The following is an 18,618-nucleotide window of genomic DNA, read 5'->3' on the forward strand; positions in this document are numbered from 1 at the left end:
AGATTGGGCAGGTGATATTGATAGCAGAAGATCCACCAGTGCTTATGTGTTTACTTTGTTTGGTGGTGCAATTAGTTGGATGAGTAAGCGACAGGCTGTGGTTGCTTTATCCACTACTGAAGCAGAGTATATGGCAGCTACTCATGCTTGTAAAGAGGCCATTTGGCTTAAGAGACTATTTTCGGATATTGGAATAAAACAAGGTACAGTGACAGTTTACTGTGACAGTCAGAGTGCAATTAGCCTAGCTAAGAACCCGACATTTCATGCCCGGACCAAACATATTGATGTTCAGTATCATTTTGTTAGAGATATGGTCGAAGATGGTAGGGTGAAGCTGGTTAAGGTGGAAACTTTGATGAATGTTGCAGATGCTTTAACTAAGGTTGTGAGCACAGAGAAGTTCAGATGGTGTTCAGAGTCTATGGGCCTTATGGCCCCTAGCAATTGATTCATTGTGTTGACATTCCCTTCCGCTCATGCAACGTGTTCGACAAGTGGGAGATTTGTTGGGAAAAATGGTGTCTCAACCTTGCATTTATGTGAGGTTACTATTTATAGTAAGTTTTCATTTGAGCACGAAATGGTGCGAAACTCTCCCTGAAGCTTCTGGTTGGCTAGATAAGCATTCCGGTAAAGTTGCGTCGCAAGGTCACAGCTAGTTTTGAAGATATTAAAGTTTTCATCTTGGAGGGGTGCAATTAAATATTTAAACTTAATTTTGGGGACTTTAGAGGCTCCAAAATGCCCTGAAAAGTGGTCGTAACTGGCAAAGCAGGTTATGAGGTGATAGAGCACTTCGCGAGCTTTCCGGCGCTTCAAACGGTTCGTCAATCGGACACCCGGTTCTCAAGTTATGGCCTCCGGAAGTTTGTACTCCTGAAATAGGAAAAATAATTTGTATCGGATACATAAATGAGTTGTAAAAAGGGAGCGACACATGTTGATGTGTGCTTTAACATGTCATAGGGCATCTAGAAGGGAGATAAGGTCGGCTACACCTTATTGGGTGGTTTTAGCCCATGGTTTTGTAATACCGTTTGACGGTTTCTTGTATTGTATCTCCTATTTATGAGGTGTGTGAGATAGAGGTTGTGTGTAAGAGTCTTATGGCTATTGAGTTGCCTCTGAATCTCTGATTGATGGTACTCCTGCGAAGAGCTTTCTCTGCAAGTATGTTGTAATCTGTTTTTGATTGCTAAATAAAATATTGAGCTGCTTTTGGAGGGTGGGGTTTTTCTCCTGAAAGGGTTTTCCCCACGTAAATCACTGTGTTGTGGTATGAATGCTATTATATCTATTTCTATTTTCTGTAACTGTTGTAACGATCTGAAAAAGTTTTGCATTACCCTCCTCTCAAGGTTAGTGTAGGAATTTGTTTCCGCTACTTAACTTCCTTACAAGTGGTATCAGAGCCTGATCACCTTTGGTTTCAATTGTGGACAGTTGGGTTTTTTGAACTAATCCAGATTTGAGTGGGAGTTTGTGCAGAAGACACTTTTTGATCTTGTTGCAGGAATATTCAGATGGCGAGTTCGTCAGGGAGAATAGAGGTGGAGAAATTTAACGGAAGTAATTTTGAGATGTGGAAGCTGAAGATGGAAGATCTGCTAATAGATTGAGATCTTTGGGATGTTGTTGATGCGAATGTCCAAAGGCCCTCAGATCCTACTGCGGCAGCTCAATATGATGTTATGGACCGAAAAGTCAAGGGTCTAATTAGACTGTGCCTGGCAGACTCTGTTCTAATCAATGTCCATGAAGAAAACTCTGCAAAGAAGCTATGGACTAAGCTTGGTGAGATGTATCAAGCGAAATCTTTATTAAATCAAATTTTCTTAAGAAAGAAATTGTATTCCTTGAAGATGGAAGAGGGCGGACGAATTGCAGACCACCTGGAAGCATTCAATATGTTGGTGGCTCAATTAGTATCCATCGGTGTTAAGATGGACGAGGAGGAGAAATGTCAGATCTTGCTTTTCTCTTTGCCTGATTCGTGGGATTCTCTTGTTATGGCTATCGGTAGTACTTCTGTTGTTTTGAAATCTGAAGACGTGGTGGGTGCCCTACTTGGTGAAGAGATGCGAAGGAAGGTATCCATCAGTTCAAAGGAAGCCCTAACCGTTCATGGAAGACCTAGGGAGAAAGGCAAGAAGAATGAGAAGCGCGACAAGTCCAAATCCAAAGGGAGATCGAAATCTGCTGGAAAGTCCAAAGTCATTTGCTGGAATTGTGGTAAACCGGGTCACATCCGTAAGGACTGCAAAGAAGAAAAGAAGAAGAAGAAAAAGAAAAGGTTCGATTCTGATTCTGAGTCCGACAAGGAAGATGGCGATGCATTTATTGCGGCTTTGGCGACTTATGCAGGTAATGATGCCTGGCTAATTGACTCAAGTGCATCTTTTCATATGACTTCCAATAGAAATTGGTTTTCTGAATATGAAGGATTTAATGGAGGTAAGGTGTACTTGGGTGATGATTCACCTCTAGACATTGTTAGTCGAGGTAAAGTTAGAATCAGGTTTTCTAATGGTAGAATAAAAGGGATTAATGGTGTGTTGCATATCCCTGGATTAAAACGAAACCTGTTATCTGTGAGCAAACTGATAGATGCGGGTGTGCAGGTAGTCTTTTCTGAAACAAGATGTAAGATGATTAAGGGTGCTATGGTAGTTGCTAGAGGTGTCAGGTTTGGCACTTTGTATAAGCTTGAAGCATACACTGTTGAGTGTAATAGCACTTCTGTAAAAAGTAAATCTACGGATACTTCATTGGAAGATTTCAAGGTTTCACCTTTAGCAGATGGAAATGGTTTTTGGGTACCTAAGGGTGCTCTTTCGTGTGAAGCAAAGTTACCTGTAGAGAAGACTATGTTATGGCACCAGAGACTTGGCCACATTGGAGAAAAGGGTTGAAGGACCTTGAAAAATAAAAATCTTGTTGAAGGTTTGAATGATTGTAATCTTGACTTTGATTTCTGTGAGCATTGCATTTATGGAAAACAAAACCACGTTCAGTTTTACTCGAGTTCTCATAAAACTTGTGGTGTTTTGGATCTTATTCATTCTGATGTGTTTGGTCCAGTAGATGTCTCTTCGATTGGAAAATCCACATATTATGTTTCATTTATTGATGATTTTAGTAGAAGGACATGGGTATATTTTCTAAAGAGTAAATCTGAAGTTTTTAGTCATTTTAAAGAATTTAAAGCAATGGTTGAGTTGCAGACTGGAAAAAAAATAAAATGTTTGAGAACTGATAATGGCGGTGAGTTTTGCTCTAATGATTTTGATAGATTCTGTAAAGACTGTGGAATTAACAGGCATAAGACAACTCTGTATTCTCCACAGCAGAATGGAGTTGCAAAAAGAATGAACAGGACACTGATGGAGAAGGCTAGGAGTATGTTGAGTGGTGTTGGTCTCGAACAAAAGTTTTGGGCTGAAGCTGTTGCCACTGCTTGCTACCTGATTAACAGGTCTCCTACATCAGCTCTTGTTGATAAAACGCCTATGGAAGCATGGTCAGGTCACAAGCCTTCATTGAGACATCTTAGAGTTTTTGGTTGCGAGGCATATGCACATGTGCCAAAGGAGAAGCGAACAAAGTTGGAGAACAAGGCTGTGAAATGTATCTTCATCGGGTATAGTTATGGTGTGAAAGGATACAAGCTTTGGGACCCTGTTGCAAAAAAGGTAATTCATAGTAGAAGTGTTATTTTTAGAGAAATTAAGTCTCCTTATGTTACATTGCAGCCAGAACAGACTAAAAAGGAAGATGTGATTCAACTTCCTTCTACACCTGAAAGAGTTGAATCGAGACCCCTAGATAGGCAAGAATTTGAGGAGAGCTCGTCTAGCTCTGAATCTTTAGAAAAGGAGGAAGAACCTCCAACTCAGCTTGTTTGAAGGTCTACAAGACATAGACAACCACCTGAAAGGTATTCACCTAATGATTGGAGATGTATTTTTGCTCTGAATACTAGTGTGAATGAACCGAAATCTGTAGAAGAGGCATTAGGTATGAATGATGCAGAATCCTGGAAGATTGCTATGGAGAAAGAAATGGCAGCTTTGAAAAAGAATGATACATGGGATCTTGTACCATTGCTTGAAGGACGAAAACCTGTTGGTTGTAAATGGGTGTTCAAGAAAAAGATTGGTTCAGATGGAAGCATTGAGAAGTATAAAGCAAGGTTGGTTGCAAAAGGCTACTCTCAGGTTGAGGGTGTTGATTACGGTGAGATATTTTCTCCTGTTGCAAAAATGACGTCCATTAGATTTTTGCTTTCTATTGCTACTGCTTATGATTTAGAGGTTGAGCAAATGGATGTGAAAACTGCTTTCCTTCATGGTGATTTGGAGGAAGATATTTATATGACACAGCCGGAGCACTATGTGGTGAAAGGCAAAAGTAATTTGGTCTGTAAATTGAAGAAATCTTTGTATGGCCTCAAACAAAGTCCTAGGATGTGGTACCAGAAATTTGATACATATGTGTTGAGTTTGGGATTTGAACATTCTAAATCAGATCACTGTGTTTATTATAAATCTGATGGTGATCATTTCTTATTCATTGCATTATATGTTGATGATATGTTATTCATTGGTAAAGGGAAAGGTATGATTTCAGAACTGAAGTCTCAGCTCACTGCTAAATTTGAAATGAAAGATCTTGGTGCAACAAAGCACATTCTTGGGATGGAAATTAGAAGAGATAGGGTGAACAGAAAGCTATAGCTAGGCCAGAGTAAGTATGTGAATTCAGTGTTACAGAGGTTCAACATGCAGAATTGTAGACCATTGAGTGTTCCTTTTACAGTTGGAACGAAACTATCTATTTTAGATTGTCCTACATCCCCATTGGAGATGGAAGACATGAGCAGAGTGCCTTACCAGAGTGCGGTTGGAAGCTTGATGTATGCTATGGTCTGTACTAGACCAGACATTGCCCAAGCAGTGGGAGTACTTTCTAGATATATGTCTAATCCTGGTAGAGTTCATTGGGATGCAGTCAAAAGAGTCTTCAGATATTTGAAGGGTACTTCAGAGTATTCTTTGTGTTATCATGGTAATTCAGTTGGAGACATGACTTCCCTTGATATCCATGGTTATGTGGATTCAGATTGGGCAGGTGATATTGATAGCAGAAGATCCACCAGTGCTTATGTGTTTACTTTGTTTGGTGGTGCAATTAGTTGGATGAGTAAGCGACAGGCTGTGGTTGCTTTATCCACTACTGAAGCAGAGTATATGGCAGCTACTCATGCTTGTAAAGAGGCCATTTGGCTTAAGAGACTGTTTTCGGATATTGGAATAAAACAAGGTACAGTGACAGTTTACTGTGACAGTCAGAGTGCAATTAGCCTAGCTAAGAACCCGACATTTCATGCCCGGACCAAACATATTGATGTTCAGTATCATTTTGTTAGAGATATGGTCGAAGATGGTAGGGTGAAGCTGGTTAAGGTGGAAACTTTGATGAATGTTGCAGATGCTTTAACTAAGGTTGTGAGCACAGAGAAGTTCAGATGGTGTTCAGAGTCTATGGGCCTTATGGCCCCTAGCAATTGATTCATTGTGTTGACATTCCCTTCCGCTCATGCAAGGTGTTCGACAAGTGGGAGATTTGTTGGGAAAAATGGTGTCTCAACCTTGCATTTATGTGAGGTTACTATTTATAGTAAGTTTTCATTTGAGCACAAAATGGTGCGAAACTCTCCCTGAAGCTTCTGGTTGGCTAGATAAGCATTCCGGTAAAGTTGCGTCGCAAGGTCACAGCTAGTTTTGAAGATATTAAAGTTTTCATCTTGGAGGGGTGCAATTAAATATTTAAACTTAATTTTGGGGACTTTAGAGGCTCCGAAATGCCCTGAAAAGTGGTCGTAACTGGCAAAGCAGGTTATGAGGTGATAGAGCACTTCGCGAGCTTTCCGGCGCTTCAAACGGTTCGTCAATCGGACACCCGGTTCTCAAGTTATGGCCTCCGGAAGTTTGTACTCCTGAAATAGGAAAAATAATTTGTATCGGATACATAAATGAGCTGTAAAAAGGGAGCGACACATGTTGATGTGTGCTTTAACATGTCATAGGGCATCTAGAAGGGAGATAAGGTCGGCTACACCTTATTGGGTGGTTTTAGCCCATGGTTTTGTAATACCGTTTGACGGTTTCTTGTATTGTATCTCCTATTTATGAGGTGTGTGAGATAGAGGTTGTGTGTAAGAGTCTTATGGCTATTGAGTTGCCTCTGAATCTCTGATTGATGGTACTCCTGCGAAGAGCTTGCTTTGCAAGTATGTTGTAATCTGTTTTTGATTGCTAAATAAAATATTGAGCTGCTTTTGGAGGGTGGGGTTTTTCTCCCGAAAGGGTTTTCCCCACGTAAATCACTGTGTTGTGGTATGAATGTTATTATATCTATTTCTATTTTCTGTAACTGTTGTAACGATCTGAAAAAGTTTTGCATTACCCTCCTCTCAAGGTTAGTGTAGGAAGTTGTTTCCGCTACTTAACTTCCTTACATACACATTGTCAGCACTACTCTTTCCATTCAGAGAGATAGACCCTCTGCCTTTGACCATACATGGTGCATCATTACCAAAATAGACAAAACCACCATCATACTCTTCCAAAAGATAGAAACTTACTCCGGTCACCAGTCATATGGTGAGAACAACCACTGTCAATAATCCACTCATTGGAATTATCAAAGCAGGAGACAAGAGCCTTCTTGTCTGACACATCTTCCTTGATTGCAACAAACACAATATCTTCATTTTCTTCATCTTCTGATTCCTCATCAGTGACACCTTCATCAACTGCTACAAAATAGTTTCTCTTGTTTCCTCCTTTAAACTTTTTAAACTTTTCTAGTTTGTCCTTGGTATCACCATTAGGACAGTTTACAACAATGTGTCCTATCCGGTTACAAGAAAAGCATTTCAAAGGGAGTTTACCTTTGTATTTTTTGGTTCCCTTAGGAAGTCTCTTGGTAAGAAGACCTTCAAATTCCATGAGAATCTCCTCATCATCTATTTCTCTTCTCTGTCTTGGTTCACCATTGGTGCTTGCTTCTTTGCCTTTTCTAGATGGTGCAACAAATGCTCTAAAGGCTGATTCAGTCTTCTAAACACTACGATCAAAACTATTTATCTCATAGGCTATCAACTTTACAATGATGGAGTCTAGGGATACCTTAGTCTTGTCTATTGACCTCAACTCCTAAATAGCTACAACCCTTATTGCATAGACTGGTAATAAGGATCTCAAAACTTTGCTAACAACAGTGGAATCTTCCATTTTGCCTCCTGCACTCTTGATATCTCCAACAATAGTTTTGATTCTTATTCCATATTGTTGAATGGTCTATCCTTCAACCATCTGCATGTCTTCAAACTTTCTTCTAAGGCTTTCTTCCTTAGCTTGCTTCACATGCTCATCACCGCCATAGATGGACTCCAGAGTATCCCAAACATCTTTGGGATTTTCTTTTTCCTGAACATCAATAAACTCAATGTCAGATAAACTACTAATTAGGGCTTCCATGACTTGCCCATTCTCCTAAATCTCTCTCTTTTAGTCATCGGTGAGAGTACTGGTAGGAATAACATAAGCATTCTCAACATAGCTCCAGTGTTGAGCACCCATGCTTCTGATGTATATCTTCATTCTATCCTTCCATATTTTGAAATTTTCTCTATTGAACTTTGGACCTTCCCTCTTCATCATTACAATAGGATCTTTCCCTCAAACGGTTAAGCTTACAACACAGAGGACCTCGATGGTGCTCTAATACCAATTGATAACTCAATGATGAACAACGAGTACCAAACTGGTACTGAGAGGGGGGGGGGTGAATCAGTACAAACACAAAAACTTTTCCTGAACTGATTTAACTGCAAATAGTGAACTGAACTAACAATCACTAACACCTGTCTGAACTGAATTACTACCGGTCAAGAATAATGAGACTGAGAAAGATATAAACCAGAAAATAGTTATCTTTCCACACAACCTACACCTACATTTCCACTTTATCCTTATGCATAAATAGATAATCTATCATCAGAGATACAATAATTTACTAGATCAACATGATTCACCACTAAATAGAAAATAACAAAACATCACATGAAAGAGGCATCACACATGACACACATATTTTTCACATGGAAATCCAACTGGGAAAAACCACGGTGGGGATGAATACCCACAAGTTGTTCTTGAACTGTTTAGAAGTCCACTCTGTTAGGAGCCTAGTCTGGTTAAAGACTATTACAACAGGTTCTGTTAGGAACCGATCCTGTTAGGGATCACCCGGTTAAGGAATGGCTAGAACACCCGGTTAAGGGTTAAACCCTATTAAAGGTTACCTTGTTAGAGGATTTTATGAACTTAATGGCTTTGAGTCACCCTGTTAAAGGATTTACAGCAAGTTGGTTAAAGCTACCTTGTTAAGGGATTTTCCAACTGTTGAAGTGGTTAGAGATCAACAGGTATTACAATGATCTAGTAATAGCACTCAATGCCAATGCAGATCCGCTTTAGTTCCTTCCTTCTGCACACACACTATACAGGTATCAATCTTATCTGGTTTGGCAAGAATCACGTATCTCTACACTTAGATACACACACAACATTTTCCAACAACCTCAACATGAAACACTACATCGACCTTATAGGAAATAGATAGGTCGGTAGCATAAACCCTAAACCCTAAACATTTAGGTTGAGCAATTTAGTTGGTTCAATCCCAACCATTAAGCACTTTGCATTTTGTTAGTGAACATATTTGCTCTTTGTTTTAAATGATTAATCTTAAACTCTATTATCTTATTCTAAGAACAAATGATTCGCTGAACAGCTGGGTAAGCATTGTTCAAATCACTTCCCTCTGAATTTTTGCATAGGTACAGCTCCCTATCTTAGTTTTTCATGGAATGTGTATTTTTTTTTTATTTAAATGAAAGCTTTTAACCCGAAAGCATGTAAGGCTGCCTATTTCATTCTTGGATGAAAGGCTGAAATTTTTCACATGTCTCACAAACAATGAAAGCTATTTTCCTTAATTTTTCAATGCATGTAACTACAGCAACTGAAACAAAGTTCAATATACTTTTTCCACCTAAACTAATAAAAGAAGAACATATTTAAGGAAAAATAAATCTGCCCTTAATCATGAATCTTTTCTAAAGTAATTAACACATTCAAAGGAAAGAACATCAGAGGAATAATGAATTATTGTAGTGGAATGATCATTCCTGTTACTTGATCAAATGAACATATGCAAAGACATGTTATCTATTCAGATTCAAAATACACAGATTTTCCTTCTCCCAAAAATAATATGATCAGATTTCATATATATATATATATATATATATATATATATATATATATATATATATATATATATATATATATATATATATATATATATATATATATATATATATCCTTATGCAACAATGACACAAAAATACATCTACCAATCTTTTTCCATCACAGGTCTCAACAATATGATTCTTCCTTTGATTAAAACAGAAAATGCCCAAACAAAAACTTGAGTCGAAGCTCACAAAATTAGTTCCTAAAATCTCCCCTCCACCATCTACTTTACTTAATTTATAGTCTAAATGGGGGAGGTCTCCCTGAAAACTCGACCACTCCCCAGTAAAACAGTTACGAAACCAACAAGAAATATTTTGGGACAGATGTCCCGAAGTCTTTGCATAACCATGAGAAATTATAAAAATAAAGGAAATTAGTCCTAAATTGATGCATTACGTCATATTCCATCATTATCATCCTCTCCGCTTTCGCAGGTGCCATGAGCAGTTGTAAGTTCTTGAAAAAATGGATTGGCTCGAAACTTTCATTGCATTGAGTTTCGCCTTTGCCGCCTCTTTATTCCACCTATGTTGCACCATCTTCTCTGAGTGTTTCGGCAGTTGATCATTCCCAATGAAAATCATAGACTCAATCCTAGCCACCTTGGTTATATCTTCCGGCGTGAAGCTACCCTTGGCTCTGATCTTCTCCATGTTCAATTGGAAAGATTTGATTGCTTCCTGTGTGCTTAAGCCATAGATTCCTAACTCCCAGTCATGATTGGGATTAACCACCTTATTATCCTTAACTATACTACTTTGCAAATCCTAGAGTTCATAAACAGAGGTCCTTGCATTTGTAATCATAGACTTGAAGGTAAGCACTCGCCACATTATAGTTTTCTTCATCACAAAAAGCTGACATTCATCGGCCACTAGCTTAATTAAGTGTTCTGTCAGAAACCTGGTAGCTCCGTATTCTTCTATTTTGGCAAACAAAGGCAGGACATTCTGCCATTTGTGCTCTTCTTTCTCCCACGACACAAGCTGGTTTTAGATTTCAGAAATAAGGCTCTGTATTTCATCACATAATTTCCAGGAGTCAGTAATGTACTTCTCACCGTCTTTGATTATTTGTTCAATCCATTTCTCCACCGCTTCAGCAATGCTCTTAGCTTGTTGAACTTGGTTCATTAACTTCTTGTTTTTCAGAGAAGTTGGGTCGAAGTTCTCAGCAGCATGAGATATTGGAATTGCTCCAAGGCAACCAATACTATTGATGAATTGAGCCAAAACACTTATGTGTCATTTTAGTTCTCTTTTCTCTCATCCATCCTTCTCTAACTTGGTAAGTATTTTCTTTGCTGACACTTGGAAAAAATGGTTGTCTGTATCTCTACTCATTTTTCCCAACTCCACCTTTGTGATCTCAAAATCATCAGGACCAGCCTCTCTATTTTCATCTTTCGGTTTGTACGAGGCGATTTCAGCCATCCATTTTCCAGTTTCTTCATCATTGTTCAGGTGAGCAGCTATCTTGAACCTTTTTGGCTTTGGATTCTTCTTTGTGTACTTAGCAACCATTTCCTGAATCAGAATGGTCACAGGAAGAAAGCTCCTCTTCTTGTTCACTGAGGTTGTCAACCATTTAGGGGTCATAGCAGAATGAGTAGCTCCTTTGATCATCTTTGGCGGTGGCGTCATAGCCACAGTCACTGTTTGGGAGTCCAAGGCACTAGCAACTTCACCATCCAAATCTTCAATTTCAAAAATCTGAGCCTCGAGTACAACATCCTTTACTCCCATATCCTTGACCTGATCCATCTTCCTTTGGGTGGCACTTCATGATCGAGTATGCCAAGGGGTACTAAAATCCAAAGTTGGACTAGACCTGTGTCTAAGCTGGGGCGACTTGGTATCCTTACCTGCACGAACAGGAGCACCGTTAGAAAGACATTTTGGTGAAGATAGAGGATCCTTATTATTTCTTACAGAAAGGGACTTGGCACCTGACTTCATTGCTTTCTTTTTAGCCACCCATGCCACAGTTCTTTCTAGAACTCGTTTGGTCCTCAATTGTATATCATCATTTTCCTCCTCATCCCAGTTAATTGGGGGCATTTTAGTCTCTGCATGGGCTAAATATCCTAGTTCAAACAATTCAAGATAATCCTCTTCAAGCCCTTTAATGTCTAACTTTATTTGCAAAGAGACAACCTGTTCTAGCACCAATCTCATGTTTTCCCTTTTGAAAACTTCAAGTTCATCTGTACAATCTTCCCAGAAATCTTCTAACTGTGGTGTGGGAAGATAAGGCATTAGGCCAAGGCTCTGAGAAAATCCCTTATTATCAAACCCTTTTCTTTCAGAATACAGAGAAAAATTGAAATTCCTAAAGTCTTCTCCTATACTCAATGCATCAGACATTGAATTACAAGACAACACTCCCAATTGTATGGGAAAATGACCTTCCCATTTGTCCTTAGGCTGTGCCTTTTTATCATAGAGGTCAGTTGCCTGCATACTTCTGCTAGAACAAAGCAATCAGAACAGAAGTGAGGGAGCTTGAAGGGTTCCTCTTCAAAGCCTCCTACCTGTATATAGCAAAAGCATGGGAACTGGATGTAAAAACTACCGAACCTCTTTATCAAAGTTTGTGCATCATCTGAAATCCGTTTAGCCTTTGCACTCTTCAATTCATGACACATATCACCCAGGAAAGCATTGTGTACCCTTCTAAAATCTTGTAGGGCTTTATCTTTTTGCAGCATAGGATAGAACTCATACACAGGAACATCCTCCTCAGTGAGCTGCTTTGGTATGCCCATTAACTCTTTAACACAAGCTAGACAATACAAGAGATATGAGGACATGAAGAAGTTTTGTTGAAACTGCTTAGCTAGACTCAACTGCTCTCTCATTGAATCAACAATTAATTCAGCCCAATCCAAATATTGTTTTCCTTCCAGAACTAATTGCACATAGCAATAAATCAAGTCGTCAAAGCTATAAGCTTCAGCAGAACCTTTGGCTCGGTGCAACAGAAGCATCACATCATGAATATGTTGCAACATGTGGTTCTTGTTAGGATTCTTGGGTAACCTAGAACCACCTCTTTGAGGGACCTTCAACCAAAATTTCGCTACATTATTTCGATGTCTGGCTCTGTCTGCATTGAACTCATTGATTGATTGAGCAGGGGAAAAGTTGGAAAACTGGTAATCCGATATCTTGAAAACTGAAGCAATCACCTCACGGTTAATGGCAAGAAGGGTTTCACCATTATCTCTCCTAATAGTTTTAGATATTGGGTCGTATCTAGCAATACATTCCCGAACCAACTCTGGACAAGGAATTGCTGGAGGAAAGGTTGCGGCTTCTAAAAGTCCACTACTCAAAATCTCTATACAAAAAGACTTATCAATACCCTTGAACACCCTTTCTTTCAATTCTTCAAGGTTTTCTCCTTTCAGGTCAATATCACTAACTATGGCCTCTGTGGATGCCAAGCTAAAGGCATTTCCAAACAAATGCAGAGTGGACTTCATGACTTCAAAACAAGAAACCTAAATTTGATTGCAGAGAAACCTTCTGTATGAGAGAAAATGCAAGGGAAAACATTGGAGAGAACAGGGAAAGACTCACCTTCACAATTGTACAATCGGACGATGGCTAGCAGCAAGAAAGACTCCTATCCAGCGATAACATATACAAAGATCTAGTAGCAAGTAACAAATGCGGAGTATAAATAATTTTCGTACCTTATTGGGAAAGGTAATGATACAGATACATTAAATGCAATGATTTCACAATTTCAGTCTGGACGTGGCAAGTTGGTGGATTAGACCTCGCACGCATGCATTGAATGCATGGCGGTGTTCTTTAAGAAACTGCTAGTTCCCAAAATGATTACTTACTTCGAAAAAGCCAAAGATTGACATCACTTAAGATATGGTTCTGCCTCTCTGTATTTAGCAATGAATGCACTTTTCAAAACATTAGAACCCGTGGGACCCACCAATATTGAACACATATGAACATCCTGAACCGACTTCTTGAGTGTTCAAGTAGTTCAAGATGTACGTCGTGTCAAACTGTTGACCACTTGCTGTGTTGAACACATTGAACATATTTGAACCCCTTGAACTCAGTTCAATAAGTTCAACACAAATGCTACATCACCGAACAGGAAAACTTTTGGAAGAGCCGCTACAAAACACTTCGAGAAAATGTTAGTATGAAAAACTTTTTCCAAACACCTTGGAACCTATGGAACCTAAATGAACCTGTTGAACCCAGTTCAAAATGGTTCGACATGTTCATAGAGTTCAATCAATTGTCTGAACTTGACTTAAATGACTAGAAAAAGGATTTGAAGATGCATTAAGGACTTGAACCAAGGTAATATAGCACGAATTAGGACTCCAACATAAAAATGGAAAAGATGACCCACTCTTGCCATGAGGAATAAATGACGTTGTAACACATTTGAATACAACAGTCTTGAATAGATCTCAAGACATTCTCCATCGTTCGTTCTTCACTGCTTCATGGAGGCGATAACCCATCATGCATTCTCCACTATTTACAGAGACTACACACATTCCCGAGGTAGATAGGATCAATCTCCTTCATGCAAGATCCTTCACCCACACGAGGCTGACGTGGCAACATGATCTGATCTCTATTACAATGCTAACTCATCACACAATGTCATCGGTTGAATCGCACAACCTTAAAACACTTCAACCGAAAACCCTGAGGCTGAGACTACCAACCGGTAGTCATACCTTATTAAACCTTGATAGAAAATATTCCATATGTCGGTTCACATTTCAACATACTAGTTCTCTTGAACAAACATACCGCTTCACCTTTTGCACATATACTGGTTCACAACATTATACTGGTTCACTTTGCCAGTTGCTTAACTTCAATAAATCGGTTCGCTTCAACATTTCACTAGTTCTCTCTTTAGCATATTGACATCAATGACAACACAACATCATCATGTCAACATACTCTGCACATATGCCAACAAGGGCAATACTATTTTACGTTTTCCCAATGAGAAACATATAACTCCGTTAAAATAGGGGAAAGGTCTTGAGAAATCTCCACGGGGGGAGGAATATTTAGCAATCACGAGACCTCCTTGTCCTTTGTCACAACTTCACCTTGCAGCTCTCTGCACTTATTTTGTTCGGTGACCACTTGGATTTCCAACACGAGGATCCTTGCATTTCCATTTTGCGTTGTTTGTCGGAGTTGTGCGACACAATCCTATTCTTGACGCAACAAAACCTCCATATCTTGCAATTTCTTCTTGGCTAGCTCTAGGCTAATCCCTTTTTTGTGCAACTCTACTTCAAACTTTGATTTGTCTTCCGAGAGCATAACCTGGGTGTCACTCAATTGTTGAGCATATTTCTCCTTTAGGCGGATCTCCTCATGAAGTTGTGCCTGCATTTGCATGGCATCTCTAAAAGCTGCTTTTAGCTATTGAATTTCTTGATCTCTCTCCTGTAATTCTTTCAAAGCCACATTTCTGGTTGCCTCCTGACCTTTCAACTGTGAACTCACATTATTGAGGGCAGACTGCAACTTCCCTTTTTCAGCGTTGGCCTATGTCAGCAATCCCTGCAAATGATTGATCTCGACACTTCGAGCTTTGTCTTCTCTTCTCTGCTGGGTCAGAGATTCTCAGAGTTTAACATTCTCTGCTTGATTTTCTCCAAGCGATGACTCTTTTTGATGAAATCTGAAGAGACAACTTTTGATGTTTCCTCCATCATTTTGACCTTATTGGACGTCATAGCATTCAAGAGGTTAACACCGATAACATGTAGAGCATAATCATTGGGCCTCATTTCGGACTCTAGTTTGTTGATCTTGGGGAACATAGTTGTAAAGAAAAGACTATCCTTCTCCTCACTGAAATGAGTTTGCAGGTGTGGACAAGCTGGCCTGGCACCTTCCTTTTCTTTTCTTTTACTAGTTTTGCCAATACGGGCGGTCTTGGAATAAGTAACTTGTTGTTGGTAGTCATCCGGGTTGGCAATAGCTTGACCTGCAAACGCACCACCAGGGGGAATTGCAAAGGGAAACTGGGAAATGGGACCACCAAAAGTAGCTTGGATAGGTTGCGACAATGTGGTGGGAGAAAATAATGGGACAAAAGGAGAGGCTCTTGAGAAAAATGGATCAACAAACGCTGCTCCAACATTTGGGGGAGGAGTGGACTCTATAAAAACCAAGCCTACGTGAGACGGTGGCCGCTTTAGACATCTGGGTGGAAAAGGCTGCAGGCACAAAGGATAGGGATTGAAGTGGGATTGAAACCTACGAAAATGCATCATGTGGGCCAACTGGTGTCCCAGTCAGTGCTAAGGTAAGGGCGGTGGGAATCTGAGTATGCATTTCTATGAAATGGGCAGCAGAAGAAATATCAGCTTGAGTAGAGGAAAACGGTAAGGAAGAGCGTACCTAAACCGTGCAAGTCATTGGCCATGAAGGATCTGAGGGATTGTCTAGGACTTGAGAGGATGAACTCTTCATTTCAAAACTCAGAAACTTCTTTTTGCTAGGAGGGCCTTCCTAAACCTTCTTCTCAACTTGTCTTTTAACCACGTGGGAGTGAGGCTTACGAGCAGAAACGTCGAGAGGGAGGAAAGTATGGGGTTCGTTGTCCTTCTCTTCAATACTTATAATCTCAGTATCCCACTGTTGGGCAACCTCGAGAGATGAATACCCACGTGGCGAGCTATCACCTGTCCCCTCGTCAGATTAGTTGCATTGGCGCCATTCAAGATCAAAACGCTCATCCAAAGGAGCATTTCCAATGTTCGCCCTAGGCTGACTTACTTCCTGTCGGTAAATCCAAAAATCCTCCTGCTTTCTCCACGGCCAAGAATTTGCCACCATGGTCTCATGCATGGCCCAAGGAATGGGCTTTGCAGGGTTGTACCTTTGTAAAACAAAGTAAAATCTTAACCAGGGGGTGCTTGAGCACGGGAAAATTGTTGAGACCTACAAACAAGCTTGGGTCATCCGCCTGTGGATTAGCGTGCCTTTCCATAATGCTCTGCAGCTCATGTTTAACTACATTCTTCCTGCGGGACAGGCACCCATCTAGGTTATAACTCCAAAAGTCATCAATCGCCAACAGCCCGAGTTGCACCAGATTTGATGTCATAACCTTCTCTGTGATATTTCATCGAACTAGGGTGATGGGACCGATAGCCTTGTTGTCTTTGGTGATTGAGGTGTCATGCTTTCCGGACCCTATAGCTCTCTCCACCCTTACCAGCTATTGAGCAATCTCAAGAGCAAGAGTCCTCTCTATAACATAAGTGGGCAAATGGAAAGGCTCCTCAGAGAAACCATGCACTCAAACAAAAGAGAAATTGCTACTTATGAACCAGTCACAGGGGGGTCGTTCGTTATACATCCAATTCATCTGGACCTATGAAAAGTGGGAAAGTGGCTCACTGGGAATGGTGCCAAAATCCTTCAAGGCGAGAGTTAGAAAGTAGTCAGAAAACTAGTAAGCATCATAAGAGGACAATAGAATGGGCATCTAGACTGAAACCGACATTCTATTTCTTGATTCATCACAACTGGCTAGTTTCATAAACTGGCTGAAGAAGACTTTGTTCTGATGTAGGAGCAAGTGAACCAAAACTGAGGAGAACTTAAAACATGGAAACTGGTGGAACTCAGACAACTACTTTATCATTTCTCTAGCTATTAGGACAAAGAAGTCAAAATGGAAAGTCTCTTTCTGTTTTCTACATTTAAACAAAAAACCCATCATAGCAACCGTAATCTCCTGGTCATTTTCATGACCACACAACTAGGCAAGAACAGACGAAATTTATTTAAGGTCTTCATGCCTTAAGTCACTATAGGACAAGGGTAGCTTGGGGAGACCAGCTGACTGGCTTTGATTCAAGGCGCTGTCACAGAAAGAGACTATATCTCTTCTCAAGTTCCAATATTCCTCCATGTTAGCATCAGAGAAGACCTTCATTGCTTCGAAAATAGGACAGCACATCATGTCCCTTATGGCATCCAATTATATAACCATTCTTAAACAAGAGCCACTGATAGAATAGGAAATGGGGTCAAAACCATTAGCGATTACTTCCACGAGCTCTGGACAGTGCGGGACCATTGGGACTATGAATTGGGGAGTGCCACTTTGCCAGAAGTGGGCTGCCGTAGAAGATGGCTCTGCTCTATGGTGAATCATCCTATTGCATGTGGCCTCCCTTAGGTTCTTAGGCTGCTTGCGAAGTTCTGGTTCCATGACATCTTCGAAAGGATCTATCATTGTTGCAGTATTGCAAATAACTATCTTAGGTTTGACCTTGGTCCTCGGATATTCTATCTTGGGTAGAAAAGCGTGAGAGGCATATGAAAGTTCGCTAAAGACATCAACCCATAATCCTCCCTAAGCAGGGGCTGAAGAGGTAGCTTCTGCTTCCATCTTTTACTATGAAAATTTGTTTCTCAATTCTTCGCCTAGCTTTGGCTGGGAAAGTCAATAAAATGAAAGAAAATCTGGCAGCCTTATTTCTTTAATGCATGGCATGCCTAGATTGTCGTGAAGGAAAAATACTTAAAGATGAACACTCATTTCACATGTATGCCAACTCATTTTTTTAGGGTTGAAAATAACTATGAGGAGGACGAGCGCCACCATTTACAATTCCCAATAAAACACTTGCATTGTCTGTTGTTAGTCGAAAACCCTTGAGACAATTTGCTTATACGAAGGACTTCTCCCTTAATGAAGAAAATATCACGCCAACTAGGCTAGCACGACGTGAGGCAGTCCTACGGGAATTTCTATTTAAAAATGATGTACCTTAACAAAATGTGTGGCACTCAGGGATATGTCCATTGTAATCGAGGTACCGATTGGGGAGCTCGCCATTTTTTAAAAACTTTCCAGTAGGTATCATTCCACTTGTGCAAATTGATGCAGAATGGCGGGTGCGTTGGAGATCGGGAGCACTGGCATTGGCATCAGTCGTCATCTGGAGCTGAGAATTTTTATAAATATGTCTCTTCGGACATTCTTGTTTACATCATCAACTTCAACGATGGGGTTTCTCAAAGATGGATACCCCTGTTAGGCTTGTCAACAGTAAGGCACGGGTTGCTTTCCTTGGCAACATTTCTGACCAAAGGCTGTGGAGGATGATGAGGAGGAAGAATCCTTTGATCATTGTCACCATTAAATGGGTGCTTGGTGAGGACTTCATGGACAATGCAGACTA

The sequence above is a fragment of the Cryptomeria japonica genome, chromosome 10, assembly GCF_030272615.1.
Source record: "Cryptomeria japonica chromosome 10, Sugi_1.0, whole genome shotgun sequence".
Taxonomy (NCBI): domain Eukaryota; kingdom Viridiplantae; phylum Streptophyta; class Pinopsida; order Cupressales; family Cupressaceae; genus Cryptomeria; species Cryptomeria japonica.